The sequence below is a fragment of the Heptranchias perlo genome, chromosome 20, assembly GCF_035084215.1.
Source record: "Heptranchias perlo isolate sHepPer1 chromosome 20, sHepPer1.hap1, whole genome shotgun sequence".
NCBI classification, from domain to species: Eukaryota; Metazoa; Chordata; class Chondrichthyes; order Hexanchiformes; family Hexanchidae; genus Heptranchias; species Heptranchias perlo.
In genome coordinates, this window is record NC_090344.1 from 28481890 (window position 1) to 28497844 (window position 15955).

The 15955-nt window shown below is 43.8% G+C and overlaps 3 non-coding genes across 3 annotated transcripts; all 3 read left to right on the forward strand.

Moving 5' to 3' along the window:
* Positions 1-4665: 4665 nt before the first annotated feature.
* On the forward strand, positions 4666-4739 carry trnat-ugu (transfer RNA threonine (anticodon UGU)). The gene has a single exon. It is a non-coding gene; the product is annotated as a tRNA-Thr (tRNA).
* A 3350-nt stretch (positions 4740-8089) lies between these two features.
* trnas-gcu (transfer RNA serine (anticodon GCU)) lies at positions 8090-8171 on the forward strand. Its single transcript has one exon. It is a non-coding gene; the product is annotated as a tRNA-Ser (tRNA).
* A 3425-nt stretch (positions 8172-11596) lies between these two features.
* On the forward strand, positions 11597-11667 carry trnag-gcc (transfer RNA glycine (anticodon GCC)). The gene has a single exon. It is a non-coding gene; the product is annotated as a tRNA-Gly (tRNA).
* The last annotated feature ends 4288 nt before the right edge of the window (positions 11668-15955 follow it).

Sequence of the window (15955 nt, forward strand, 5' to 3'; positions counted from 1 at the left end):
ACTTTTTGATTATTTTCTGCACCTGTCCATGACATTCTAATGACTATGTAGCTGGACCGCTAAGTCCCTTTGGACCTCCACAGCGTCGAGCATTTCATCATTTAGAAAGTATTCCGAAATATCCTATTTAGGTTCAAAGTGGATGATCTCACACTGGACTAAATTGAAATCCATTTGTCACAGTTTTGCCCATTCATTTATTATATTAATGTCTCTCTGTAATATTGTTCTTCCATCTGCACTGCCTACAATGCTGCCCATCTTGGTGTTATCGGCTAACTTGGATATGTGGCTTTCTATCCTGTCATCTAATATCAATGAGGCCGCCTGAAGGTAAATTCACATCGAGCTTCAATCTCCTCAACAGCTTGAGACATTTATTTACTTCACATGTGTTTCGCCTTGGAAAGTTCCGCACTCTCACCTCTTGATCTTAAAAATGCTCTCGATATAATTCAATTCGACCAACAGCAACGCTGAAAAGGTATTCAAAGCCAATTAGTGACTTTTCACAAAAAGCCTTGTGGTTGTCAGGGTCGTCGTGGATTCGAACCCGGGACCATTCGTATCATTAATCAATAAAATCCCCCAAGTGAGAATCATACCCCGAGAAAAACAAACCACTGGCTGTAGGACAGCCAGTGTAAATGTCCGCTGCCTCCCACAGCCGATCAGCCATCTTTCAGACCGTTTCTGTCCATCCCATCTCGTTTTCTATTCTGGTGTCCAGCAATATCAACTTGTGCACTAACTATTTTCAGTCACTAATATTAGTCTCCCTTTACCAAATGGTTTTGACTGTACGACCTGTATTATCAAGTAAGACGTTTCAGAATTAGTTGCTCTGAAACTACCTTGCTTGGGAGGATACTGAGAGGTGCAGATGAACACAGGGACCTTGGAGTGCATGTCCACAGATCCCTGAAGGTAGATGGACAGGTAGATAAGGTGGTTAAAAGGCATACCGGATACTTTCCTTAATTAGCCGAGGCATAGACTGCAATAGCAGTGAGATTATGCTAGAACTGTATATAACATTAGTTAGGCCACAACTTGAGTACTGCGTGCAGTTGTGGTCATCACATTACAGGAAAGATGTGATTGCACTGGAGACTCGTGACTCCCCGAAATCTTTCTAACATCTACAAGGCATAAGTCAGGAGTGTGATGGAATGCTCTCCACTTGCCTGGATGAGTGCAGCTCCAACAACACTCAGGAGCCTCGACACAACCCAGGAAAAAGCAGCCCACTTGATTGGCACATCATCCACCACCTTAAACATTCACTCCCTCCACCACCAGCGCACCGTGGCTGCAGTGTGTACCATCCACAAGATGCACCTCCCAAACCCGCGACCTCGACCACCTGGAAGGACAAGGGCAGAAGGCACATATGAACACCGCAACCTGCACGCCCCCTCCAAGTCACACACCATCGTTACTTGCAAATATATCGCCGTTCCTTCATCGTCGCTGTGTCAAAATCCTGGAAATCCCTACATTGCAGCACCGTGGGAGAACCTTCACCACACGGACTGCAGCGGTTCAAGAAGACGGATCACCTCCATCTTCTCAAGGGCAATTAGGATTGGGCAATAAGTGCTGGCCTTTCCATCGACGCTGACATCCCATGAATGATTAAAACAATGTTAGGATTTCCTTCAGTCTGAAACAGAATGTTGCTGGTTGATTAATGGCGATTAGAACGAGTATTCGTCTTTTTTACAGAGTTTAATGAGTTTTGCGAAATTAATACAATAAACTATTTTGTAAAACTTAATTCCCTGAACGGGAATCGGACCCGGCTCTCGCACTGAGAGCATTTGTAGACGGCAGCTATCATATGAGTTATGCCAATATGCATTTACACAGTGAACTTTTCGTCGTGCAGTAATTATCACGCACGCCGAACACATTAAATAACTCCGGTTCGAAACCGAGCGGAAACATTTTGAAAACGTTATCCACCAACAATTAGTGAATATAAATGAAGCAAGAATTCACTCTGTAGTTAAATATGAAAAAAACACAACACCTCATAGAACCTCTGTACAGTTCTACACAAACTCAAGCATTACAGAGATACCGACAGTGTCTCTCCCTCACTCCCGTTTCCTGCCCGAACGGTGCAGAAAGCCCCTGTCAAAGCTGCACATTGCGACAGATTTCAGTTGATTTGTGAGAGATCATGAAAGAATCCTGCAGCGCTGCCTTGGTTAATAACTGCAGTTCTAAACAGCACTGCATCCATCAGTTTTTCGATTTCGATGTTCCCCAGCTCCCGGATTGAGTGAAGCCACGACAGCAACAACATTCAGGCCGCCTGTCCGGCCCCGCTCTCTCCAATCATACGTTGCTGGCGGAAAGAAGCGAATGCCGCCGAAGACAGCGCATTTCTGTCCATCCCTGGGAAACAGGATACCACCGAAGCTTTGACAGCACATCGCAGGCCTCGTCTGTCCCGCAGTTGTTGCTCCGCTGCAAAGACAGAACTTGCCAGCTGTTTCAAAATTTACAGCCTGAACCAGACTTTGAACCTTCAGATCATTATCGGTTTTTAAAGTCCGATGTTCTTCCGATTGAGCTACCCGGACTCGCGATTAGAAAAGTTTCCATTATGCAGATTCCTGTACCATGAATTATCCCTCGTTGACGTCGAACCATGATGAGGATCCCTTTTTGAAAATTCTCAGTGACGTGTTGAGGGGATTCCTTGTTTCTGTTGAACATGATGTAAGAAACGTGGAGAGCGAACTCGTGAGTTTACAATTCTGTTTGTTTGTGCCAAATGTCTTGTCAATCGTTAGCACCAATTAAAATAACACTTTATATAGTGGCTCAAAAGCTAAACTTGTCCCACACGGGAGTTGGAAATAACCTCTCGACCTTTCAGCGTATTAACATCTGTAAGCTGAATAGTTTCACCCGTTACACAGTGACACCAGGCAGCAGATTTCCCTTCCAAATTTTCCTCACACGAAACATCCAATCGACGAATATCCACTCAACGAAAAGAAGATTTGTGTGTTTGGTTCTTTAGATTTAAGGACCTCGTGTAGGCCGCTTTGCTTTATCAGCTGTCGCTGATCGCCCCCTCTTCCCTTATAAACAAGTAAACTCGCACCTGCTATTGCAAGACGGTCGGCCAGAGGAACTCAAGTACCCACAAGTGCCTACATAGGAACACTAAGAAGTAGATGCGTTATGGAACATGCCAGTTGCACCTTGAACTCCGGTCAAAATGCTCGGATTGGAAGGTTTGTCTATCCAAGGTGCGACTCGAATTCATAACCTGGGTATTTCTAGAACCCTCTAATTACCGCAGGCTGACCGATTGCACCACAACCTTATACACCCAGAAACGCTACTCACTGTGATATCTAATTTGATGCTAGCGACAAACGTGGCGATACGGCTTCCTATACCTTCACCTACGTTATTTATACATATAGTCAAAAGCTAATGCCCCAGCACTGATCACATCCTGCCAATTTGAGTACATACCTTATTATTCTGGCTCTCTGTCTCCCACCTTCTAACCAACTCCGAACCCATTTCATTAGGTTGCCTTAAATTCTACGCACTCTCATTGTTGTTCACAGCTTCTTATGTGGTACCTTATCGAATGCATCTGGAAGTGAATATTATATAACACCCAAGGAAACTCCATTATCTACCACGTTAGATACACCTTCAAAAAGTTCAACTAGTTTTGTTAGACTTGACTTACCCTTTACAAATCCATGCTGGCTCTCGCTGATGACTTCATATTTATCCAAGTGTTCAGTCATTATTTCCCTAATAACGGTTACTGGTAACTCCCCCACAACAGACTTCAGACTAATGGGTCTTTAATTTCTAACTTTATCTCTCCTACCCATCCTAAATAATGGAGTGAGATTGACAATGTTTCAATCAAAGGAACAATTCCTGAATCAAGAGACTTTTGAACGATCATGACTAAAACATGTACCATTTCCTCGCCTATTCCTCTTCGTCCCCTGGGATGGTAACCATCAGGTCCTGGAGATTTGTCTATCTTTCGTCTCATTATTTTCTCCATTACCATTATTTTACTTATACGAATCCCCTTGATTTATTTTCAGTTTTCCTCGTGTCTCTGGTATGTTAGCCCCATCCATTTCTGTGAAGAACGATGAAAAGTAAATATTTAGCAACTCTGGCATTTCTTGATTTTCAATTACAATATCACCTCCATCTGTCTTTAAGGGGCCCACGTTACTCTTAGTCACCCTTCTTTCTCTTAATGTACGTGTAAAAACCTTGATTGTTGTCAATATTTTCCCTCACAAGTTTATCTCCTTTTCCCTTTTTGGACCTCTTACGATTTTTTACTTTCGGCACCATAATAAACAACACTTCGCTGTAAAGTTTGGGTCAATAGTTGTCCAATGTCAGAGCGAGAATTGTCTGAACCCCTAATTTATTTAATGTAACAAATACAAGCACACATAATCATCCGTGTATCAACGCACTGAGGGATACACAAAGTTGAACACAGAGAGAAATGCAGGCGAAATTGGGATGCACAGGTTAACGGACAAGCGAAATAGACAAAGATAAAACGGTCTGAACCCCAAACAGACAGTAACGTGTCGCTGATAGATATTAGTGAGAGGAGGTGGGCCAGCAATGATATCAAGTGGCGCTGTGGCTTAGTTGGTTAAAGCATTTGTCTTGTAAACAGGAGATTCTGGGTTCAACTCCCAGCAGTGCCTTCCGTAATTTATTATTTGCACCTAATTTGTGGAATTAAACGACAAAATAAGAGTGTGGAATTTGTATTTGTTCAAGCTTCAGGAGGAAACGGATAACAGAATGACTGATCAAAAACGCCCTTTCATTGTACAGACAGACCTCTCATAGAATGTGTCTGTAACACGTTAATTTATTTGTTTTTGGGCTCGTTGGGGTTGTGGTATAATTCACGATTTGAGGTTTAAACCCATAAGTGGTCCTAATTTTGACCGAGACTTGTGATCTTAACCTGCGGTGCAAACTTTTGAAAACAGAAAATAGAAAATCCCCAAATCATTCCACCTGAATCCCCAGGCCCGGATGTAATATATCCCAGGTTGTTAATAGAAGCAAGAAAGGAAATAACGGATGCTCTGACCATCATTTTCCAATCATCTCTGGTTACAGGTGTGATGCCGGAGGATTGGAGGACTGCTAAAGATGTACCGTTGTTTAAAAAGGGAGAAAGGGGTAGATCGAGTAATTACTGGCCAGTCAGCCGAACCTCGGTCAGGCTGAAGGTATTCCATTAAATCTACAATGTACTTCCTCCACAGCCAATACTGGGAGGAGGGGACTCTTGACTGACAAGCCTCAGCTACATCAGGAGAGGGAAACTGACCCTCGGTCTCTAATATTCCTGGGATGTGCTACTTTTGAACAAAAAGGTGAGTGTCTCTATACCTTTAAACTCGCTGTCTCACTGCACATGTATTGAAAGTGTATCGTAGGACGGTGTGTGAGTGTCTCTATACCTTTAAACTCGCTGTCTCACGACACCTGTATTGAATGTGTATTGTCGGACGGTGTGTGAGTGTCTCTATACCTTTAAACTCGCTGTCTCACTGCACATGTATTGAAAGTGTATTGTAGGACGGTGTGTGAGTGTCTCTATACCTTTAAATTCTCTGTTTCACTGCACAGCATTGACAGTATATTGTAGAATGTTGTGAATGGGACGAGGGTCAGTGGGGCGAAGTGCAGCCGATTGGGAGCAGCGCCCGTTTGCCGGGTGAGTATTGCACGGTTGTCTTTCTCTCTCCCCTCTTTCTTTCTTTCTTTCTTTCTTTCATCGCCTTCTATCCCATCCTTTCTTTCACTCTCTTTTCATTCCTCTTAATTCGTTCTTTTTCTTTCTGCCTCCAACACCTTTGTCTGTATCCTGTCTTCGTTCTCTCATGTCTCTCTGCTGAAAGATCCAAAATTCAGACCCGCCGCTTCTTCCAGATTTTTTTCCTTCCACAATCATGGTCCATTTCATTGAGACTTTACTGCGGCCTTACCGACTCTAACACTCACTTTCACATTCTTATGTCTTTAAGTTTGCTCTACATCGACCGCTGTTTCTTGGGTGCACATGTCCCGTTCGCACCAATGCTCATTTGTGCCTTGAAACATTCCCACCTGCGAGACTGCTCCAGAGACAAGAATGAAGAAAGCAGGGCTGGCAATCGGAAGGACAGCGGCATACTTTTCCGTGAAATTTCCATGGGGTATCTTGTGACACGGGGGATGTTAACTGAAGAACTGGGGTTTGTTTCCATGGTCGTTGGCGCTTTTCCCCGAGCAGGTGATGTGCGGGAGAGACGGGCGGCGCGACATCGCTGCGAATGACGGCTGAAATGTGCACTTTTGGCAATCTGGGCGGTGCAGGAAGATCGGAAATGTTCCACTTGATTTTAACAGGTCTGTGGAAATGTCCGATTGAAAAGGAATGAGGAGAAATGCAAAGAGCGGCAGTGGCGAAAAAGTATGGATTACAGGAGGTTGGCCGTGAGTGAAAGGTCCTTTGAATGTCCGGCGTGGAGGGGATTTTTTTCGGAAACGACAGACTTTAAAGCGCGTGGGGAAAGTAAAGTGCGAGCTGCGTCCTTGAGTCAAATTGGGTGTTTTCAGGAAAACAGCCATTCTGAAATCATAAAAATTAAACCAGAAAATGCTGAAAACACTCAGCAGGTCAGGCAGAACCTGTGGAGAAAGAGCCAGAGGTAGCGTTTCAGCTCCATGACATCTTTCAGCCGCAACGAATCGATTGCCATGTGGGACAGTGGCTTAGTTTTCGAAAATGTTAGATTTGGTTTCTGAATTACAAGGTTTCGAATTCCACCGCTGTAAGAATTTGCTGGCGCTGTTCAGTTTGGTCTCTTCACCAAAAATCCTTCTTTTCTAAGAAGTGCCTTTCCGCATTGCTGGCGAACATCTGTTTGCTCAAATCAGCAAAGTCAAATTAGCACCTAAACTGTTTCTTGCACGGAGGTGTTGGGAGTGTAAGGTGTGATCTCGGTGAAGTATCAATCAAAGTGCAGAATGGCCCCCTGGTAAACCAAGTATCTCTAGTGGTCAGCATAAGATAAAAAATATGTACCATAATTATGAATTCCTTCTTTCCCTCACACGAAGATTCATTATCAGGGAATGGACATGAGCAGGTCGATTGACGTCACGCTCCGGTCGTTTTGCATCGCCTCCTACAAATAGAATAGAATCATAGAAATGTTACAGCACGGAAAGAGGCCATTCGGCACATTGAGTCCTTGCCGGCTCTCTGCAAGAGCAATCCAGCAAGACCCACTCCCCCGCCCTTTCACTGTAGCCCTGTATTTTTTCCTTTCAAATACTTATCCAGTTCCCTTTTGAAGGCCATGAATGAATCTGCCTCCAAGACCCCCTCGGGCGGTGCATTCCACATCATAACCACTCGCTGTGTAAAAAAAGTTTTTCCTTCAAATTTGGTTCTTTTGCCAAAGACCTGAGATCTATGTGCTCTGGTCCTTGACCCTTCCGCCAACGGGATCAGTTTCTCTCTATCTACTCTCTTCATGATTTTGAATACTTCTATCAAATCTCCTCGCAACCGTCTCTGTTCGAAGGAGAACAACCTCAGCTTCTCCAGTCTATCCATGTAACTAAAGACCCTCATCCCTGGAATCTTTCCAGTAAATCTCTTCTGTGGGAGATTACCATTACCATGGCATTACCATCGCCGAATCCCCCCGAGTAACATCCTGAGGATCACCATTGACCAGAAACTTAACTGGGCCAGCCACATAAATACTGTGGCTGTAAGAGCAGGTCAGAGGCTGGATGTTCTGCGGTGAGTGACTCACCTCGTGACTCTCCAAAGCTGTTCTCCGATCTGCAAGGCGCAAGTCAGGAGTGTGATGTAATACTCATGTGATGGTCATCGACCTGAAACTTTAACTCTGTTTCGATATCTAAAGATTCTGCCTGACCTGCTGAGGATATCCACATTTACTATTTTTATTTCAGATTGGCAACATAACCAGCATTTTCATTTTGAATAAAAGGGATTTCGCAGGTTTCCTTATGTGACGAGGTGGCCGAGAGGTTAAGGCGATGGACTGCTAATCCATTGTGCTCTGCACGCGTGGGTTCGAATCCCACCCTCGTCGTTATTGTGTTTTAAGTCTTCTTTCCCTCATTCAGCAGGTCTGGTGAAAGTCCCATCCTTCTCGAAACGGCGGGCAGAGGTTTTTGCGTTGTTTGCTGAATATCAGCAAAAGTTCCTTCCACGAACGTGTTGAAATGAGAATGGTCGCGAAGCATCAATGAGAAAAGCGGAGTCATTGTAAAAGGAGCAAATCTTATGCTTAACGTAAGAAAAACTTATGTACCATAATGATGATTTATGTCCGGATCATTCCGTGCCTGTGTCTGTTTAAAAGGGATGTGCTGCAAGTCCCGGATCATTCCGTGTCTGTGTCAGTTTAAATGGGAATTGCTGTCAGTCTCGGATCATTCCGTGTCTGTATCACCCGATTTTCTTGATACCTTTTTCCTTCTGAACTGAAATGACGATCCTCTCTCGAGAAGAAGGTTCACCGCCTGCTTCGGGCAACTGGTAGGAAAAATAACAAAAACTGATGAGACCAAGTTCATTCTGATGAGCTTCCGTTCCAATTTCCGCACTCTGTTCCCCATTCAGTCCCACCCCGCCTGGACATTATAATCTGCGATATTCATAAGGGAATAGAAAAGCCGAATTTCACGGTTAAAATTCTCCTCAACTCCCCTCTAGTTCTTTTGCCAATTATTTTAAATCTATGACCTCTGGTTACTGACCCACTTGCCAGAGGAAGCAATTCCTACCTACTTGATCTTTCAAAACCCCTCATTACTTTGAATACATCCATTAGATTCACTCCTTAACCTTCTCTGCTGTAAGTGGAATAATTCCAGCTTCTCCAATCTCTCCACATAACTGAAGTTCCTCAACCCTGGTTTTATCCAGGTCAAACTGCTCTGAATCCTCTTCAATGCCTTTTCATTCTAAAGTGTGGTGCCCAGAACTGTACAATATATTCCAGCTGAGCCTAACCAATGATTTGTAATGGTTTAGAATGACTTCCTTGTTTCTATATTCAATGTCCTATTTACAAAGCGAAGTACCCCTTTCGCTTGCTTAACCGCCTTATCAACTTGCCCTGTTTTGTGAATATGCACCCCAGGTCTCTCTGCTCTTGCAACCAGCCATAAATTGTTCTTCTTCCAAAAGTGCATCACTTCAAACTGATCTGCGTTAAATCTGTCACGTGACTTCCCGTTTCACTAGTCTGTCCATGTCCTCCTGAAATCTGCTATTACCTTCCTCACTATTTGCTACGTTGCCAAGTTTTGTATCATCCGCAAACTTCGAAATCGTACTCCCTATTCCCACATCCAAGTCATTTATAAAAACAAGAAAAGCAATAGTCCTAATATCGACCCCTGGGGGATCACACTGCATATTTCTCTCCAGTCAGAAAAACATCCGTTCACCACTACTCTCTGCCTCCTTCCCTTTAGCCAATTATGTGCCCAGGTTATCACCTGCCCTTTAATCCCACGTTTCCGAATAAGTCTGTTATGTGTTAATTTCTAAAATGTGTCCTGAGAATAGCTGTAGCCCCGTAATTTTAATCTTAAGCAATGAGAATACAGATATTAAGACCGAGTGATAGATCGGGTTCATTTCCATTACCGGGAGGTGACGGGACCCGAGGAGGAGAATTTCCATCTGGATTTATATTTTCCGAAAACGGAGACGAAAAATAGCAAAGCTCATCCCGTCGAAATAAAGCAACTGGACTGAAGATCCGACAGCCTTGTCCCATCCCGGGTTTCCAGACCTGGCCGTTCAAGGAAGCCTGATAAGTCCATCAGGGGAAATAGAGAGAAAGAAGAAACACAGACAGAGATAGAGAGATGCATGCAAAGAAAAATAGTATAAATCTCCAAATTCTGTGATTGAGCAGAATTTAAAGTACAGGTTAAAATAAATTCAGTCTCATGTCGTGAAATCTTTTAGGTGAACAATGGGCTGGATTATCCTTTATGCTCTGAGGGAGTAAACACTGCCTGGTAACTTCAGCTCTTATTTATTTGAGCATTTCACAGTGGCGATGTGCGCTGGTTTCAAGCCCCCATTGAATTACACGGCTATGTTTGACCCACTCCTTACTTAATCCACAGGAACTGCACGGCAGTGGAGCAGACTGCGTAGGGTCATCACGGGAACTCTGCCAGACTGCATCTTCTGGACATGTACCCAACGCTACACGTGCAGCCTGCAGTTGTGTGTGCATTAGTATTTCAGTGTTAGTATCTTCGCCTGCCGGTGGGAAATCAGGGATTTGGTTCCAGTCCAATTCAGCATCCTTTACCTTTTGTATTCTGTACCCGTGAGATCGCCTGAGTTGGGATAAATTAATTTGCCGGCTTCAGTCAGTACAACTTCTAGAAAACTTGTCTTCATTTCGTCTCAGTGTGTTGCGTGGACAAACCCTCTGCATTCTGTCCTCTGGCGCTCAAACATTCTCTGCTGGAGATAAGTCAAAACCGCTGAAAAGCTGTGAGAAGCCAATTGGTGATTTTTGACCAAAAATCAACGGGACTGATCCGGCACTTGAACCAGTGAAACTCCCTGAGCGAGAATCAGACCCAAAGACCAACTGGCAACAGAGCCGTGCAGCCACTGTAAAATTTCGCTGCCTTGAAGCCGATCCACCATCCTTTCAGAACGCTCTGTCCCTCCAATCTCGCTTTCTTGTACGATGTACGATGTAGAGCAACATCAGGTTGTACACGAATTATTTCACATCGACAATATTAGCCTCTCTTTATCAAATTCGTTTTGAATGTATGACTTGTATTTTCAAGTAACAATTTACAGAACGAATTGCTCCGAAACGACATTGTCATCTGTCTCGGCATCGTCATAGTTTACACTCTACCATAAGTATACTTCACTCAAATTGCTGCTTCCATTCACTATGAGGGCGAAGAGACATAAATGTGGGTACATTAGCTCCGAATTTATCAGCTGGGTTCCACCTTTACTTGTCCAACCGCCTCAATCTTTTAATTGTTTACCCTTCTCTGCTGGTTTTGCAGTTTAGATCAGAATTACATCGGGGACAACACAGAGAGACAAGAGTCAGAGACAGGGGGAGATAGAGAGATGCACGAAAAGAAAATAAAGAGTATAAATGTCAGGTCTTGTAAACTAGCAGAATTTAAGTTACAGATTGGGAGAGATTCCTTCTCGGGTCTTGAATTCTTTCAAGAGAAGTTTGGGCACCCAATCAAAAGCACCGGCCACGCTGAAATATCTGTCATGCTGAGGGAGAAATAAATGCGGTCAACTAACTCCAATTTTTCTATTTCAGCATTGAAGAGATCTTTAAACAGTGACGCTGCGAGCAGAATTCAAATCGAGGGAGAAAAACACCATTGGAATTTTGAGACCAACGCTTCAATCACTCGGCCATCCCAACAGCAAACGGCATGTTCGTTCAGAGATCATTTCAAATGGAAACAAGCAAGGTACCCTTTATGAGCATTGGTGGTTCAGGGGTAGAATTCTCGCCTGCCACGCCGGAGACCCGGGTTCGATTCCCGGCCAATGCAGCAAGTTTTTGCATTCTGGACCATGCGGAACTTGGGAACAGGAGTGGGTCATTTGGGCACCTCGAGCCTGTTCCACAATTCAATGAGATCATGGCTGATCTGTGACGTAACTCCATATATGGGCCTTAGCCGCATATCTCTTAATACCTTTGGTGAACAAAATAATTTCAATCTCAGCTTTAAAATCAACAATTGAGCTCGCATCAACTGCCGTTTGCGAAAAAGATTTTCAAACTTCCACCTCCTTTTGCTGATAGAAGTATTTCCTAACTTCAATCCTGAAAGTCCTGACTCTAATGTTTCGGCCGTGTCCCCCCATCCTGGACTCCCCAACCAGCGGAAATGGTTTCTCTCCATCAACCACATCAGTTCTCATTAATATCTTGAAAACTTCGATCAAATCAGCCCTTAATCTACTAAATTTCGGGGAATATAGCCCCAGTTTGTTTAATCTCTCCTCGTAATTTAACCCTTGGAGTCCAGGTATCATTCTAGTAAATCTACGCTGCACTCCATTCACGGCCAATATATCCTTCCTAAGATGCGGTGCTAGAACTGAACACAGTACTCCAGGTGTGGTCTAACAAGAGGTTTGTATAGCTGTAGCATAATGTCTATCCCCTTGTCGTCTAGTCCTCTAGATATAAAGGCCAGCATTCCATTAGCCTTTTCGATTATTTTCTGTACCTGTCCATGATATTTAATGATCTATGTACATGGACCCTATGTCCTTTTGGAACTCCACAGTTTCGAGTTTTTCTCTATTTAGAACGTATTCTGATCAATCCTTTTTAGGTCCAAAGTGGATGACCTCACACTTGCGTCAATTCAAATCCATTTGCCACAGTTTTGCCCATTCATTTATTATATTACTGTCTCTCTGTAATTTTATGCCTCTATCTACTCTGCTTACAATGCTGCCCATCTTGGTGTCATCAGCAAACTTGGATATGTGGCTCTCTATCCCATCATCCAATATCAATGAGACCGTCTGAATTGAGATAAATTCACAGTCAGCTTCAATCTCCTCATCATCTTGAGACATTTTATTTCCTTCACTTGTGTTGTGACATGGAAACTTCCGAACTCTGTCCTCTGGAGCTCAAACATGCTCTGGATGTAATTCAATTCTACCAACAGCAACACTGGAAAGATGTCAGAATCCAATTGGAGACTTTTCATTAAAAGCAGCGAGACAGAAGGGCTCGTCCGCGATTTGAACCCAGGATCTCTCGCATATCAATCAATAAAACCCCCGAAGCGAGAATCATATCCCGAGACCAACGCACCGCTCTCATTGTGCAGCCAGTGTAAACGTTCACTGCCTCCGACAACTGCTCGGCCATCCTGTCAGACCTCTTCTGTCCATCCAATCTCGTTTTCTATTCCAGTGTGCAGCAATATCAAGTTGTACACTAACTATTTCCAGTCACCAATATTAGTCTCCCTTCACCAAATTGGTTTCGACTTATGACTTGTATTATCAAGTGAGACGTTCCAGAATTAGTTGCTCTGAAACCACATTGCTTGGGAGGATACTGAGAGGTGGAGACGAACAGCGGGAACTTGGAGTGCATGTCCACAGATCACTGAAGGTAGCAGGACAGGTAGATAAGGTGGTTAAGAAGACATTCGGGATACTTTCCTTTATTAGCCTAGGCATAGGATATAATAGCAGGGAGGTGATCTGACAACTACATAAAACACTAGTAAGGCCACAGCTCGAGTACTGCGTACAGTTCTGGTCACCACATTAGGGGAAAGATGTGATTGCTCGAGAGAGGGCCATGATGTGGAGATGCCGGTGATGGACTGGGGTGGACAAATGTAAGGAATCTTACAACACCAGGTTATAGTCCAACAATTTTATTTTAAAATCACAAGCTTTCGGAGATTATCCCCTTCGCCAGGTGAATGAGTGAAAGGTTCTCAAATTGCATATCTTATATTAGGCTGGGACAGCATCACACCAATCAAAAGGTGTCGTTGTTGTTCAAACAGGCCAGTCACGGAGAACAGTACGTCCCAGTACACTGAATAAACATTGTGTCAATTACACAGACAGAGAGAAAGAGACCCAAATGGCAGAGAGAGAGAGAGAGAGAGAGAGAATATTAAAGGGTACAGAGGAGATTTACGACGATGTTGCCAGGAGTTGAGAATTTTAGCTATGATGAAAGATTGGATAGGCTGGGATTGTTTTCTTTGGAACCAAGGACATTTAGACTCTTATTGTCCAAGTAGCATGCGGCCTCCTTGTTCTTTCTACCAAAATGCTCCACTTCACCCGCATCTGCATTTAGATTCATTTGCTAATTATACACCCATTTTGCCAGTTTATTAATGTTTTCTTGTATTTGGTCGCAATCTTCATCAATATTATCTATACCCCACCCCACCCACCCACAGCCCCCCGCCCCGCTAATCTGGTGTCATCCGTAAATTTTGAAATTGTACTTCCGATTCCCGAGTCCAAATCGTTTATGTAAATTGTGAACAGTGTCCCAGAACCGATCCTTGTGGAACACCTCATTCCACCTTATACAGTCTGAGTAGCGACCCTTAACCCCTGCTATCTGTTATAGAGCAGTGATCAAGAGCAACTTCTTTACGTAGGGAGTTGTGAGACTGTGAAATTCACTTCCACGGTTAGTGTTTGGGGCACAAAGTACTGTAATGACAAGTGGTCCTCATGTTTTTATCCAAGACAGGCCTCAGCCCAGTCATTTACTCCAAATGTTGATGCAATGGTTCAAGCTAAGAGGTGCCAGGTATCGGGAGCCGCAGTAGCAGTAAATGAAACCCAAATGCAAGTAAGCACCAATATAGTCCATCTTCATCTATTTCTAGTTTACAACTTTTGTTGAATGTGGCCCAGGCCAAGTGCCAGGATATCGGATCAGGCCCACCATAGAAAATGAGTTTCGCACCCCTGAGATAGACAATGTGAACCGGATTACCCTCATCCACTAATCCGGTAACTTCTTCAAAAAACTCCAGCAAGTTTGTGAGACACGACCTTCTTTCCCGGAAGCCGTGTTGAGTATCTCTAATGGCTCCTTCTTTTTCCCCGTGATAATAAACAGCATCTCTAAGGATCCCTTCAAGCATCTTCCCTCTGATCGAGGTCACACTGATGGGCCTGTCATTCCCCGGCTCTGATTTGTCCCCGTTAATGAAAATGGGAACTACGTGAGCTACCTTCCAATCTCAGGGGACAATCCCTGACTCTATTGAGCAGTTGAAGATACAGGCAAGGGGCTCACAGAGCACCCGTCCCATCTCTTTAAACACCCGGGGGTGGATATCATCTGGACCTGGAGCACAAAGTATTTTGAGATTTCATATTTTATCCAAGATCACATCCCTTTCTATTTTAATATTTATGATGCTATTGTAGACAGCACATCCCACAGCTGGAATCTGAGCATCATCCACAGGAGTGTAGACTGATGAGAAATAGTCATTTAACAGCTCTGCCATAGCCCGGGAATCTGTCCTGAACTTTCTTTCAGTGGCCCTTATCCATCTTTCATGGTCTTCTGACTCCTGACGCAGCTGGAAAAGCTTTGACTATTATTAAAATTGTGCACCATCTTCTTTTCCAAAGATCTCTGAGCTTCTCTAATGGCTGCTTTTGTCTCCCTTGATTGTGGGTGATATTTGTCCCAATTCTCCTGTGAACTGAATTCATCCTGGCCTGACCTGAGTTAAATGTAAGACAGTTCGGGGAGTCAGGAATCATTCACCACAAGACCTCCACTGACAGGTAAAACCCCAGACGGTTCCTTAGTAAGGATTCCTCTGGTTCCTCGGCATATATTTGTCAGGATACTGAAACCCAGCTTTCTTACAGTCCACTCCTGGAGGCCCCACTCCCTGAGCCTGCAACCTTCAGCAGGGTCAGTGGTGGAGTTCCGCAGCAGGAGTGATCCCAGAGTAACTGTCGAGATCGCCCCCACCCCGTGAATGGTCAGGGTCGTGTATCTTTCATTATCCTGGTGTCGAACACAAAGACATCAATAAAACAGGGAATTCTGGAAACACACCGCAGATCCTTCTTTACCTACAGATCAAATGCCTGTTGTATAATTGTACCAGCAGTTAACAGGCTCCTGTGAATTAACTCTTCTGCTATTTTATTGCATGCTTTAACCCACTGATTTTAAATGGGTTTATTTTCGCCTTCCTTAATTGGTGGACTCAGGACTGTCACACAAACAATTTAAATCTTCATAGAATAATTACCAGTTATTTTTAGACTGGAGACTTCAACCTGCCGTTTCAC